Source organism: Mus pahari, chromosome 17 (assembly GCF_900095145.1).
Source record: "Mus pahari chromosome 17, PAHARI_EIJ_v1.1, whole genome shotgun sequence".
NCBI classification, from domain to species: domain Eukaryota; kingdom Metazoa; phylum Chordata; class Mammalia; order Rodentia; family Muridae; genus Mus; species Mus pahari.
Genome location: NC_034606.1, coordinates 4,459,073 through 4,469,668, shown reverse-complemented (window position 1 = coordinate 4,469,668; position 10,596 = coordinate 4,459,073). Strand labels below are relative to the sequence as shown.

General features: G+C 43.2%; 1 protein-coding gene across 5 annotated transcripts in view; it reads left to right on the top strand.

The window, feature by feature from the left end:
* Positions 1-10,596, top strand: part of Ncald (neurocalcin delta) — a 281,389-nt gene that overhangs the window by 179,224 nt on the left and 91,569 nt on the right. Inside the window, exon 1 of one of the 5 annotated variants that reach the window (XM_021216484.2) lies at positions 8,095-8,283. The exons of 2 other annotated variants lie outside the window; for them this stretch is intronic. The gene's annotated coding sequence lies outside the window, so the exon portion shown is untranslated. Of the gene's footprint in view, positions 1-8,094; positions 8,284-8,466; positions 9,149-10,596 lie in introns of those variants that run through there. 2 more of the 5 variants (XM_021216481.2, XM_029547883.1) reach the window with 2 other exon arrangements.

Sequence of the window (10,596 nt, the reverse complement as noted above, 5' to 3'; positions counted from 1 at the left end):
ACACACACACACACACACACACACACACACACACACAGAGAGAGAGAGAGAGAGAGAATGTTGTGATTTCATTTTCAGTTGTTTTAAAATTTTGTTTTAAAAATTATCTTTCTGTTTAACTCGGGGATTATTTTCAAAGCATGCTTTCCCAGTTTCTGCAGATTTAGAGGTTTCTCCTGTTGTTTTTCTTCTTAATTTTCACCGTGAGTCCACCGTGGTCAGAGAACCACCTTTGTAATTTTAATGTGTTTACGTTAACTTTGTGGCTCTAGGGTGGCGTCTGTGCAGTAGCTTTTTGGCTCTGTAGGAAGAGCTTGCGCCTGCTGGTAGAGACGCGCCCTGACAGGCGCTGGTTCAGCCCCGTCTGCTGATGGTGCCGAGACCCTTCCCATGTTTCCTTGCTCGTTCATTTCTTTCCTTCTTCCAGTTAAAGATAAAGAGGCATTGTCATCTCCAACAGATGGGAACGTTATCTCCGTGGTAGAGATCTGAGAAGGCTTAGCACACCTGAGCCCTGGTTCGCTCTCAGTACTGGGAGGGAGCTGAGAGACTAGAACTCTAATTGTGGGGTCACCTGTTCTTCTTTCAATTCTGCAGGGTTTTACTTCAAGTATTTTGCATGGTTGTTGATCGGTGCATATGTATTGAGAATAATATGCCTTCTTAGGTGGTTGAAACTTTTATGATTATGTCATGGCTATCTTTTTCTCTAAGAATTTAAATAAGATTTAAATGTGTCTTTATTAACACTTATACACCCACTCTTGCTTTCTCAATTAGTGTTTGCAAATGTATCCTTTTCCATCTTTTGTAAGTAAAACTTTACCATGCACCAACAACTGTATTTGAAGCAGTTTTCTTATAGACAGCGTATTTCTGGCTTCTTTTTGAAAAGTATAATCAGTTCATTTCTATCTTGTATATGATATAGTTGCGCCATTGATATTTAATATGGTCATTAATGTTGCGAAGATTGAGTCCTCCACTGACCTTTTGTTTTCTGTTTTCTATGGTTCTAGTTGGTTGTTTTCTGAACCTTCTGTGACTTGCCAAACGCTGCTCACTGTGATTCACTGAATGTTGTAAGCACATCTCTAACTGTAGCCTTCTTATGGACCGCTTCATACACTGTACAGGCATGACAATGTTGTAAGCGCATCTCCAACTGTAGCCTTCCGCTCCATACACTACACAGCATGACTCCTCACACGCTACTGTGTTCTCTTCCTCTTACTAATCTGACTGGCATGAAGAAACTTCACGTCCTCACATTTCCTTATTAGTGTAAATATCCCCTGTATATGTATTTAGAATAAGAGCAGGCAATGTTTTGATTGTTTCCAATGCCAAACAATTTACAAAACAAGTAGAGAGAAATCTATTACATTCAGCTGTATTCTGATTTCTGTGTTCTTTCTTCCTTTGTGACATGCCAGGGTTCCTTGTCAAGCTTTGTCTTCTGATCAATGAGTCTCTTGTAGGCATTCTTCTGCGGTAAGTCAATGGGTGACAAGTTATTTCAGTTTCTTAATCATTTGAGAATGCCTTAACTTCATTTTTATTACTAAAAAATATTTTTTCTGAATATAATATTCTGAACTGAGTCATTTTCTTCCAGCAACTGAACATGTACTATGTCCTTATCACTTCCGTGTTTCTCAGGAGAAGTGGCTGTCACTTTGTGTCTTCTTATAGATGCGGTACCATAGCTCTCTAGCTACTTTTAATATATTTTTTTAATTTGGCTTTGGTTTTCAGAATCTTAATTATAATGTGTCTTGGTCCTACTAGGTATGGGTGGTCCAATTTGTAAGTTTTGGTTTTGTCTTCTTGAATTTTTAAAGTCCCTATTCCTGCAAAATTTTAAGACATGTTTAATTATCATGTGTTCAGTTAGCCACAACCCCTTCCTTCCCTATGAAAGATTCTGAGGCTGTAGCCATTAGACCTATGTGTGTAATCTCACAGGTCTGGAACAGGGCTCTTCTTTTTAATCTGTACCTGCCTTGGGAACAGAAGCCTTTCCATGTTCCTTTTTTAAAGGACATTTTGTATACACACACACACACACACACACACACACACACACCCATATGACTCAATTAACTCTTATTTTCACACACGAGTAATTTCAAAGTTTATTGTTCTACTATCTTTGGGGGGGGGGGCGGGAAAATGAGACAAGCTCTTACTACATAGCCCAGGCTGGCTTAGAGCTCACTCCGTAGACCAGGCTGGCCTTCAACACAAAGATTTGCCTGCCTCTGCCTCCCTATTGCTGTCATGCATGGCATAGCTTTAGAGTTTAACAGCCTTCACTTTGTGTAGGATTTACACAGCCCGATTTTTGTTTTGGTTTGGCTGTTTCTGTGCATTTTGGAGAACTTCTCACCCACTTGTCCTTCAAGATCCTTCTCTATTCTCACTCCTTCCCTTCCTTCTTCCAGTTATACATTTTCCTTTTCAACCAGACTCAGCAGTCTTCCTTGTTTTCTGTAGATTCCAGACTTTAACTTCTGATCACACTCAGTTCAGGTTAGACACTGGCGGCTTCTTCTCTCAACTATCTTTTGTTTCAAACCGACTTGTAATGTCCTTTCTTCTTCAGGTGCAAATTTTAAGTGGGGAAGAGCTCGTTTCTTAACTATTTAGCTTTAATGTGTTTGCTTTCTCAGATTTTGTTCCAGAGGAGTTTTTTTGTATTTTGTATTGTAAACTGGGGGGGGGGGGGCGGCCTCCACGTATGTGCAGTGCCTACAGAGCCTGCGCTGGATTTACAGGTGAGTGTGGACCACCTTACACAGATGTTGAGAGCTGAACCTACTGGGTCCTTGTAGCTACAGAGCTGTCTCTCCAGCTCCCTTCCTCGCTTTCACATGGAGCACTCCCTGTCTTGCTTTTATTACCTTCTACACATTAAGTGTGTTCAGGCCCTTGATGGACTGTAGACATGTTGCTTGTGGGCCTGTCTACAGTTCCCATTGTTTCCGTTATAGACCTTGTGTTGGTAGAAGGTATCCTTGGATGCTTGGGGCGTCTCGAATTGATCTGGAAATGATGTGTGAAGTTTTGCAGAAGCCCTGATGTCATCTGAATAAAGAGATGGGATTGTAATAAAGACAGGGATAGTGCGCTCCAGAGGGAAATGAGAATAGGGGAAATTACTTTAATAAAATTAGGTATTATGGTGATTTGGTGGTGGGCCTTGGCTCTGTGAGGCCTCATTTGCCTTCTGTTAATTTTAGGAAATAATCGCTAATTTATGGTACCTGAAAACTTAAGCTATTCACCACACTCCGACTATTGGAAGATCTAAACTTCCTTTTGTGTCCTGGGATATCGGAATCAAGTCTCTGCTGTGGTTTAGCTCTGTGAACCTTCTCCTTCCTGAGCTTTCCTGGTAGAGGCCCCTCAGAACGGGCAAACGCTTGGTGGGAAGGGCAGACCAGATGCTGGGATTTCTTCTCTTTGGTCCTGTTTGCTTGTGTTTGTTTTTTTAGTTTCTGAGCATTTTTAAAGCTCCACATCACTTGGGGGTCCAATCACTGGAATTGGGAGACAACTGAGTTGGGTAAATGTGTTCACAGCAGACACACACACACACACACACACACACACACACTTAGAAAAGGCCCCCAAAGAGTTGGATGTGTAACCCCAACTCTTGAAGAGAAGGCAGGGAAAGAGGGGAGTCTGCTGGGGCTTGCTGGCTGCCGGCCTAATGGAAAATGAAGCTCCAAGGTTCTGTAGGAGACACTGCCTCAGGGGATAAGTCAGTGAACAAGAGAAGATGCTGTGTCTTCTCCTGGCCTTCCTGTGCACACATGGACACCTGGCTGAGGTGGCTGAGTCCTGAATGCAGAACCCTTGTGGGGTGTTCTCTGAACGAGCTGGCATCTTGGTTTTAGACTTCCCAGACTGTACAACTGTGCACCTGTTATTTATAAGCAAGTGGGTTATTGGTATTTAGTTCTTACCACACAAGCAGACCAAGACATTCTGTTTTTCTTCTATCGTTGATCTGGAACTTAAAGTTGCCTTTGTGACTCTGTAAGGTCTTTCAAGCATGTTTTCAAAACAATGGGTGTTTCTGTCACCTCTGTGATAGCATTGGTTGAGTGCATGCTAGTTCTAGTTCAAATGCTAGGAAGCAAATCCTCAGTGCCTGTGGCTACACGTGTGAGCCCACCGTGGTCACCATGGCATGGGGAGCATTTTATTTTTAATCTTTTCACTGACTCATCTCATCATCTTCCTTCATCCAAATCTTCCCCACTTCATTGTGCCCTATGTCCTATTACTCCTAGGACAAAGCTAGATAAAGACTCTTCAATTCCTGGATGCTGAAAATCTGTCTTTCTCCTCCTCATAAAAAAATTAAAACTAGGAGCCTGTAATTCATTTGATAGAGTGCTCTGCAGTGATCACAAGGACCTGGGTTTGACCTCAGCACCAACAAACAATCAATCAATTAACAAATAAATAATAAAAGTAGAGGCCTGGAGAGATGGCTCAGTGGCTGAGAGCACATGCTGCTCTTGCAGAGGGCCTGAGTTCAAGCATCTATGTTATCCAATTGCCTGAAACTCCAGAGCCACACAATGCCTGTGGCCTCTGCAGGCACCTGCACTCACATGCACACATTCACACACAGACATAAAACATACACATCATTTTAAAAATAGCAGTGAATTAAAAAAATAAAACAACCCTAATGTATAAAACAAAATGAAATAATTTAATTGTGCTTAGAAAATATTTACCAACTACATTTCTAAAAATGTACAAACTCAGGCATCCTAAATATCAGTCTTGGTCATGCTGTGCACTGGCAGGTAAACGACTCACTCTACACTCGACTGCTTTAGTTGTGAAATATGGAAGGAACCCCACTTGCCTCGCAGGGTGACAAAGGACATGATTTATTTTAGATGTAGAACCTACAGCAGTAGTCCACACATAGCGAGCACTCAGTGTCAGTTAAAAAGTAAATTACTCTCTGATACCAACGGCAGACCCAGTAAGGAATGTCAGCATATAACTTACTCATGCTGTAGCTAGGGTAAGATTGAGTTACTGGAACCATGCATTGTGGGAAGATTTTGTGAGAACGCAACACTGTTGACTTCTGTTTTTCCCTTCTGCCTCACTGGTTGCAGAGGGCTCGCGGAAAGCCTCTCTTCCATGTTAGTAGGAAAAGAAAAGCACCCCTGTCCTCTGCTGCTTCTCATTCTTTCCCTAACCCATGCGTCATCCGTGAGCCCTGGCTGTGCCTGGCTCCGTCCTAACCACTGGCATCATGAAAATAAGATTCCTGCCCTGAAGGCCTTCAGACGGGCATCAGAGCTGGACAGATAAACAAGAGCTGGTAGATACACACTGAACCCCTGCCCTGTGGCAGGTGTCCAAACGGTCTCATCTATTTCCCTTGTAATTCAACAACCTTGTCATGTGGGCACTGCTTCTTGGGGCACTTTTATAACTTGCCCAAGGTCCAATCATAAGAGATAAGATTTGAAGCAGAGAGCTGCAAGAATAGATGCAGAGCCTCCCACTGATGCTAAGACAGTGAGACCCTGCCATCACCGCCTAGCAGGATTTGGGGTTTTAGGGCTGATTAGAATTATCTACTCACAGCTCAAAGCACGTGCTAGTTGATGCGTGTGAAGCCCATTCAGTGGCATTTACCCCACATCACTGGCAAAACAGTCAGACTAATAATAGATGGACCTGCCTTCGTTTTTGGCAAGTAGAAGTATCAGGGAGACCTGTGTTTGAGTGCATATTTTAAAACCAGGTGAATCATTTTCACCTCAAAAATGACCTGGCATTCAGAAAAAGAGATGACACATACTCAGTGTAATGCAGTGTCGTGGGCGAAGGCACTTGTGTGCTGCCCGTTACTTTAAACTAATTAGCCAAATGTCTGAGCTCCAAGGAGATCATGCTATGGTTTTAACCCTACAGAAGACTGCTCCCTTCCTTATATGTAAGCAAAAAAATCTCAATCCTGTGTGGTTTACAGAGGAGACTGGGTGGCAGAGGGTTGGGTGCACGATACAGGAAGTAGGTCTTCACACACACATCTTCTAGTGGTAAATAACGGTCCAGTGGTTAGCTAACCTGCCAGCAATTTAAACCTACGTCTGTGTACAGTGAAGCATTACTTATAAACATGATAGGAGACTCAGAATAAACAAATTTGTTTAAAGTATTGAAATGTAGAGGTTCTGAGAATGTCTTGCTTCAGAGGACACCACCTACTGGTAGAGGGTGACATTGCAGTTTTATTTTCTTGATGTTAAACTGAATAAAATGGAGAAACGATTGACTAGCCAGCGTAGCTTCAGAGTCTGGGCTAAGGCAAGTCAGGCAGCCAGCAGGGAGAACTTGATCCCTGGACACCTACACTTCCCTTCCTACACCTTCCTCCCTCCCAGCCCATAGCTAGGACCCACACCCCTAAACAGAGAACCAGAACTATATGTAGAACACAAGTCTGGAAAATAGACCTGTTGCTTAAGTCTGCCCCTTATAAGGCATTCAAAGCAATTTGCACAGACACTGGGTTCAGCTGCTGTCATTCTAACACGTAGGTCCATTCCTAACTGTCTTTGGTCGGAAAGTAAGGGATATGACTTTACACTTTGCCTTTACATTTTCCAGGGTACAACCAATAGCATCAGAAAAATAACTTCCGATAAAAACCCATTTTTCTTTCTTCATTGGAGCTAGCCTGGAAGATGGAATGGAGGAATGGAACGCTTCTGTGGCCAAGCAGATAGGTCATTAGTCCTGTGAAAGATCAGTTTCGATTCTACCGAAGACAGAGTCACAGAACAAAACCAGTTGGCCACAGAGCCACTCATATCTCATAGCATGTGTATGCACACATGTGTGAGTATGTTACACATGTGAATATGAGTGTGTGCATGCATTTATGTGTGTGTGCACATGTTTGCATGCTTGCACGTGCAGGCGTAGTGTGTGTGTGTGTGTGTGTGTGTGTGTGTGTGACTGTGTCTGTGTATAGTCCTAATGACCCAGGCACATAAGGGTCTTTTTAGAACAACCTCTTTCTTCTCCCCATCTTTTAGCTCCCTTGTTTTTGAATGAGTCCACATTTTCTAAATGGGTTTTTATAATACCTTCCTATGGGTTTTACTCAATTTTGTTTAATTGGCTTCCTGTTAATTAAGAATGAGAACAAACTGGGTCATAAGCACTCACACAGAGCTAAAGATCAGCTAAAGTGTCCCTGAAGGAAACAAAGCCGTGATTTGGGAACAGGTGGGCTGCACCGTTGACTCCTCTGTGGTGGGCAGATTCCACTGAACCATTCACTCAACAAGAAACTCCCTCAGTCCGTTATGGACCAGAGAATTGTGGGAGGGTAGAGCACGGGACCTGCGATGGGTCTGGTCCCTTTTCTCATAATCTCCAGGTCCTTCTAAGGTTGTGCCCTTGTGGAAGTGTTCTGGTCATCATTTTTGCAAAGAATTTTATGTGGCATGCACCTTGGCTTTATCTACCCTGCTTTCCGCAGCGCCCATCCTTCCAGTCAGGCTCCTTCAGCCGCACCATCTTTCATCAGCATGCTCTCGGGATGCCGATGAGGAGTCAGTTTCAAGAATATACAGTTTTTCCACCAACAATCTCTTGAAAGCTGTTTTCTCTCAGTTTATTTAGAGAGGAATTTAACTCACTAAGAAAACCACCTCGTGAATGTTTTCAGCTTCTTTCTTTGACTGGAGGGGGAGGGGTTTTGTGCTGTGATAGTAAGACTAGGGGGGGGGTCACAGCTTGCATTTTCTGGCAACCAGAGAAAGGACAGGCAGGCTTTAATGATGAAAGTTGCAGGCACTCGTGCGTCACAACTTTGAGGGTTGAAATTGTCTGCCGGGCGCTGTTCACAATGGTTTTGCAGTCCATGTGTATACACACATGCACACACAGATATGCACACACAAGAGCACACACATCAGTGACAGATGACCTATTGAAATAATTTCAGAGCCATTCTGTGGTTGCTACGACAACCAATGCTCTCTTGGCTTTTATCTGGCCATGTGACAGGGACTTTGACGTCAGCCAGAGGCAGAGTCTGTGGCTGAGTCCGCACAGTCAAAGGCTTGTGAGAATCTGGTGGATGCTGGACCTTGCTGCCGCCGCAGCCGCCGCCGCCGCTGCTGCTGCTGCTGCTGCTGTTGCTACCGCTGTGGTTGTTGCTTCCCAGGGGCTGCAGGAGCATGGACTACTAAACCCCCACTTCTTCAGCGTGAGGTAATCGGTTTGCTTTATACACAGGAGTTACGTGGTTTCCCAGCCCCTGATGGTTTTCCCTCCCCTCTTAACCTCCTACAACTTTGCCTTCAAGAGCAGTTACTGACGAATGGAGGGAGCCAAAGAATGTGAAGCAGTCACGAATTTCAGGCAGTCTCTGGAACTTGGTTACGTTTGGATTAATGTTCCATGAAGTAGGTTAAAATGTAACCTTTCTTGCGCAATGCTTGCTAACATACATTATTTAGAAATTCTCGTTTTGCAGAGTGAGCCAAATTTGCTCCCTTGAATTCTAGGAATCCCCCCTTCAGTGTTGTTTGGGGTCTGGTAACTCCAGCACCGCCTTGGAGGGAGCAGCGAACTTTTCCTTGTTGCTGCTGCTGATTCTGCGTCAGCCCACAGCAGTCTGGAATTTGGTTTCTACCTCATTTGCAGCATGTATAATTAGCAACAATGGGAACCGTGAGAAAAGACTCTAGACTTTGAAAGTTGTGGTTATTATTGTAAAGGGGGCTTTTGGTACTCTGTAAATAAGAGGGGAACTGTCAACAGCTTCCTGTTTAGAGAAAAGAATCTGCAATATGCCAAGGAAGTTGGGGTGGAACCTTTATGTGTGAGTGTGCGGTTGTTTTGTGGGTGTTACTGTGAAGTGCTATTTTGTGGCTCTCTCTCTGAAAACCCGGGTGAGGAGGAGGGACTGACTGGCCTTTTCTAAGGAGTCCTGTAAGCTGGTTCTGATCTTTAGTCTTAAAAGTAATTATCTTGAGAAGAAACTAGCCTGGAACTAAATATACATTCATGTGAGGTCTACCTTAACTGAAATGTGGATTGAAGATGCTCCATAAAAATTTGCTCCAGGTCTTGCGTGAGTAATTTGGTAACTCTGATTAGCAAGGATTGCTCCAGTTGTTGTGTGTGCATTGCTGCGGTTCTGCCAGCTTCTTCTGCAGCTTGAAGTTTCAAGGAAACCTCAGGCTCTGAAGCAAACAGAAGCCTAGATGGATAAACAGGTTCCTGGATCTTACAGATTTAACAGAAACGAGGCATATTTTAGACAGCCATCTGGAATAGAACCAGCATTTGAAGGAACATAGATAGACTCTATATATGCAGACAGTAGGTTGATGATATAGTTATATTTTAGTTTGGTGAAAGAATACATTGTTTGGACAGTAGGTTGGTGATATAGTTATATTTTTGCTTGGTAAAAGAATACATTGTTTTTTTGCTTATGTTTCTAGGTTCAGAATTGTAAGTTCTACATTTTGCTCTTGTGGGTGAGAATTCTGAGAGCCTTTAGCCGCAGTAGTAAATGAATAACTGCTTGAATCAATTATTTTCTAAGCAGCTTTCAGTGAACGGACCTTTTGATCAGACCTTCCATTAGGACTGTCCACTGTCTGATGTGCTTGTACATATATGTACTTACTAAGACATCTTCCGGTCATTTAAGTGACCTCATGCTCTTGTAACCACTTTAATGAGTCAACTGGTGTGTGACATTTCAATTGAGCATGGGGGACCAGCTAGCACTGTCATTTAAAGGCATCTCTCGTGGTATACACTTGGTGCTTAACTTTTCTTGCGGCAACTGTGTTATCTTCTCCCTTTTTCTTGGTTCTCTCCCTGGTTTTAAATTCACAAGATGATTATGTACAACACTCTCATGCCCTCATGCATGAGACTGGATTCCAACAATCAAACATGTGTATGAGAGAGAGAGAGTCGGTGTTAGTGACAAAACGTCGGTGATAAAGTTGGGAAAAGAACCTCCCTGATGAAAAGAGGAACGTTCAAAGACGCGAGTCAAGGGTCTGTTTTATTTTTTTTTCAAAATAAGGAAAGGGGTCTGAGAAGCATCCGCCTGCAGCGGCAGCGAGCCCGTGCTGCCTGCTATCAAGGTCAAGAGCGCTTCAGCCTCAGAAGATGCCAGCATGGAATGATTTACTCTAGAAACCTGGCTGATGAATTATTAAAGGCTCTGTGTCTGGTTTCAGGAAGCTTTAACCCTTTCGGTGCCACGAACATGTCTGGGAGTCTGGTGATACCCGTGGACTCTTTTCCAGAATGATATCTGAAGTGTGTAAAACAAAGTATGCTGTGTTGCAAAGGAAACTACTTTTCATGAAAATGTGTCTAGAAAGAAAGAAAGAAAGAAAGAAAGAAAGAAAGAAAGAAAGAAAGAAAGAAAGAAAGAAAGAAAGAAAGAAAGAAAGAAAGAAAGAAAAAGAGGCCATGAGTTTGAAAGAAAGCAGGGAGGGGAGAGGGGCAGGGGAAGGGGGAAATACAGAAGGTGTTGGAGGGAGCAAAGAA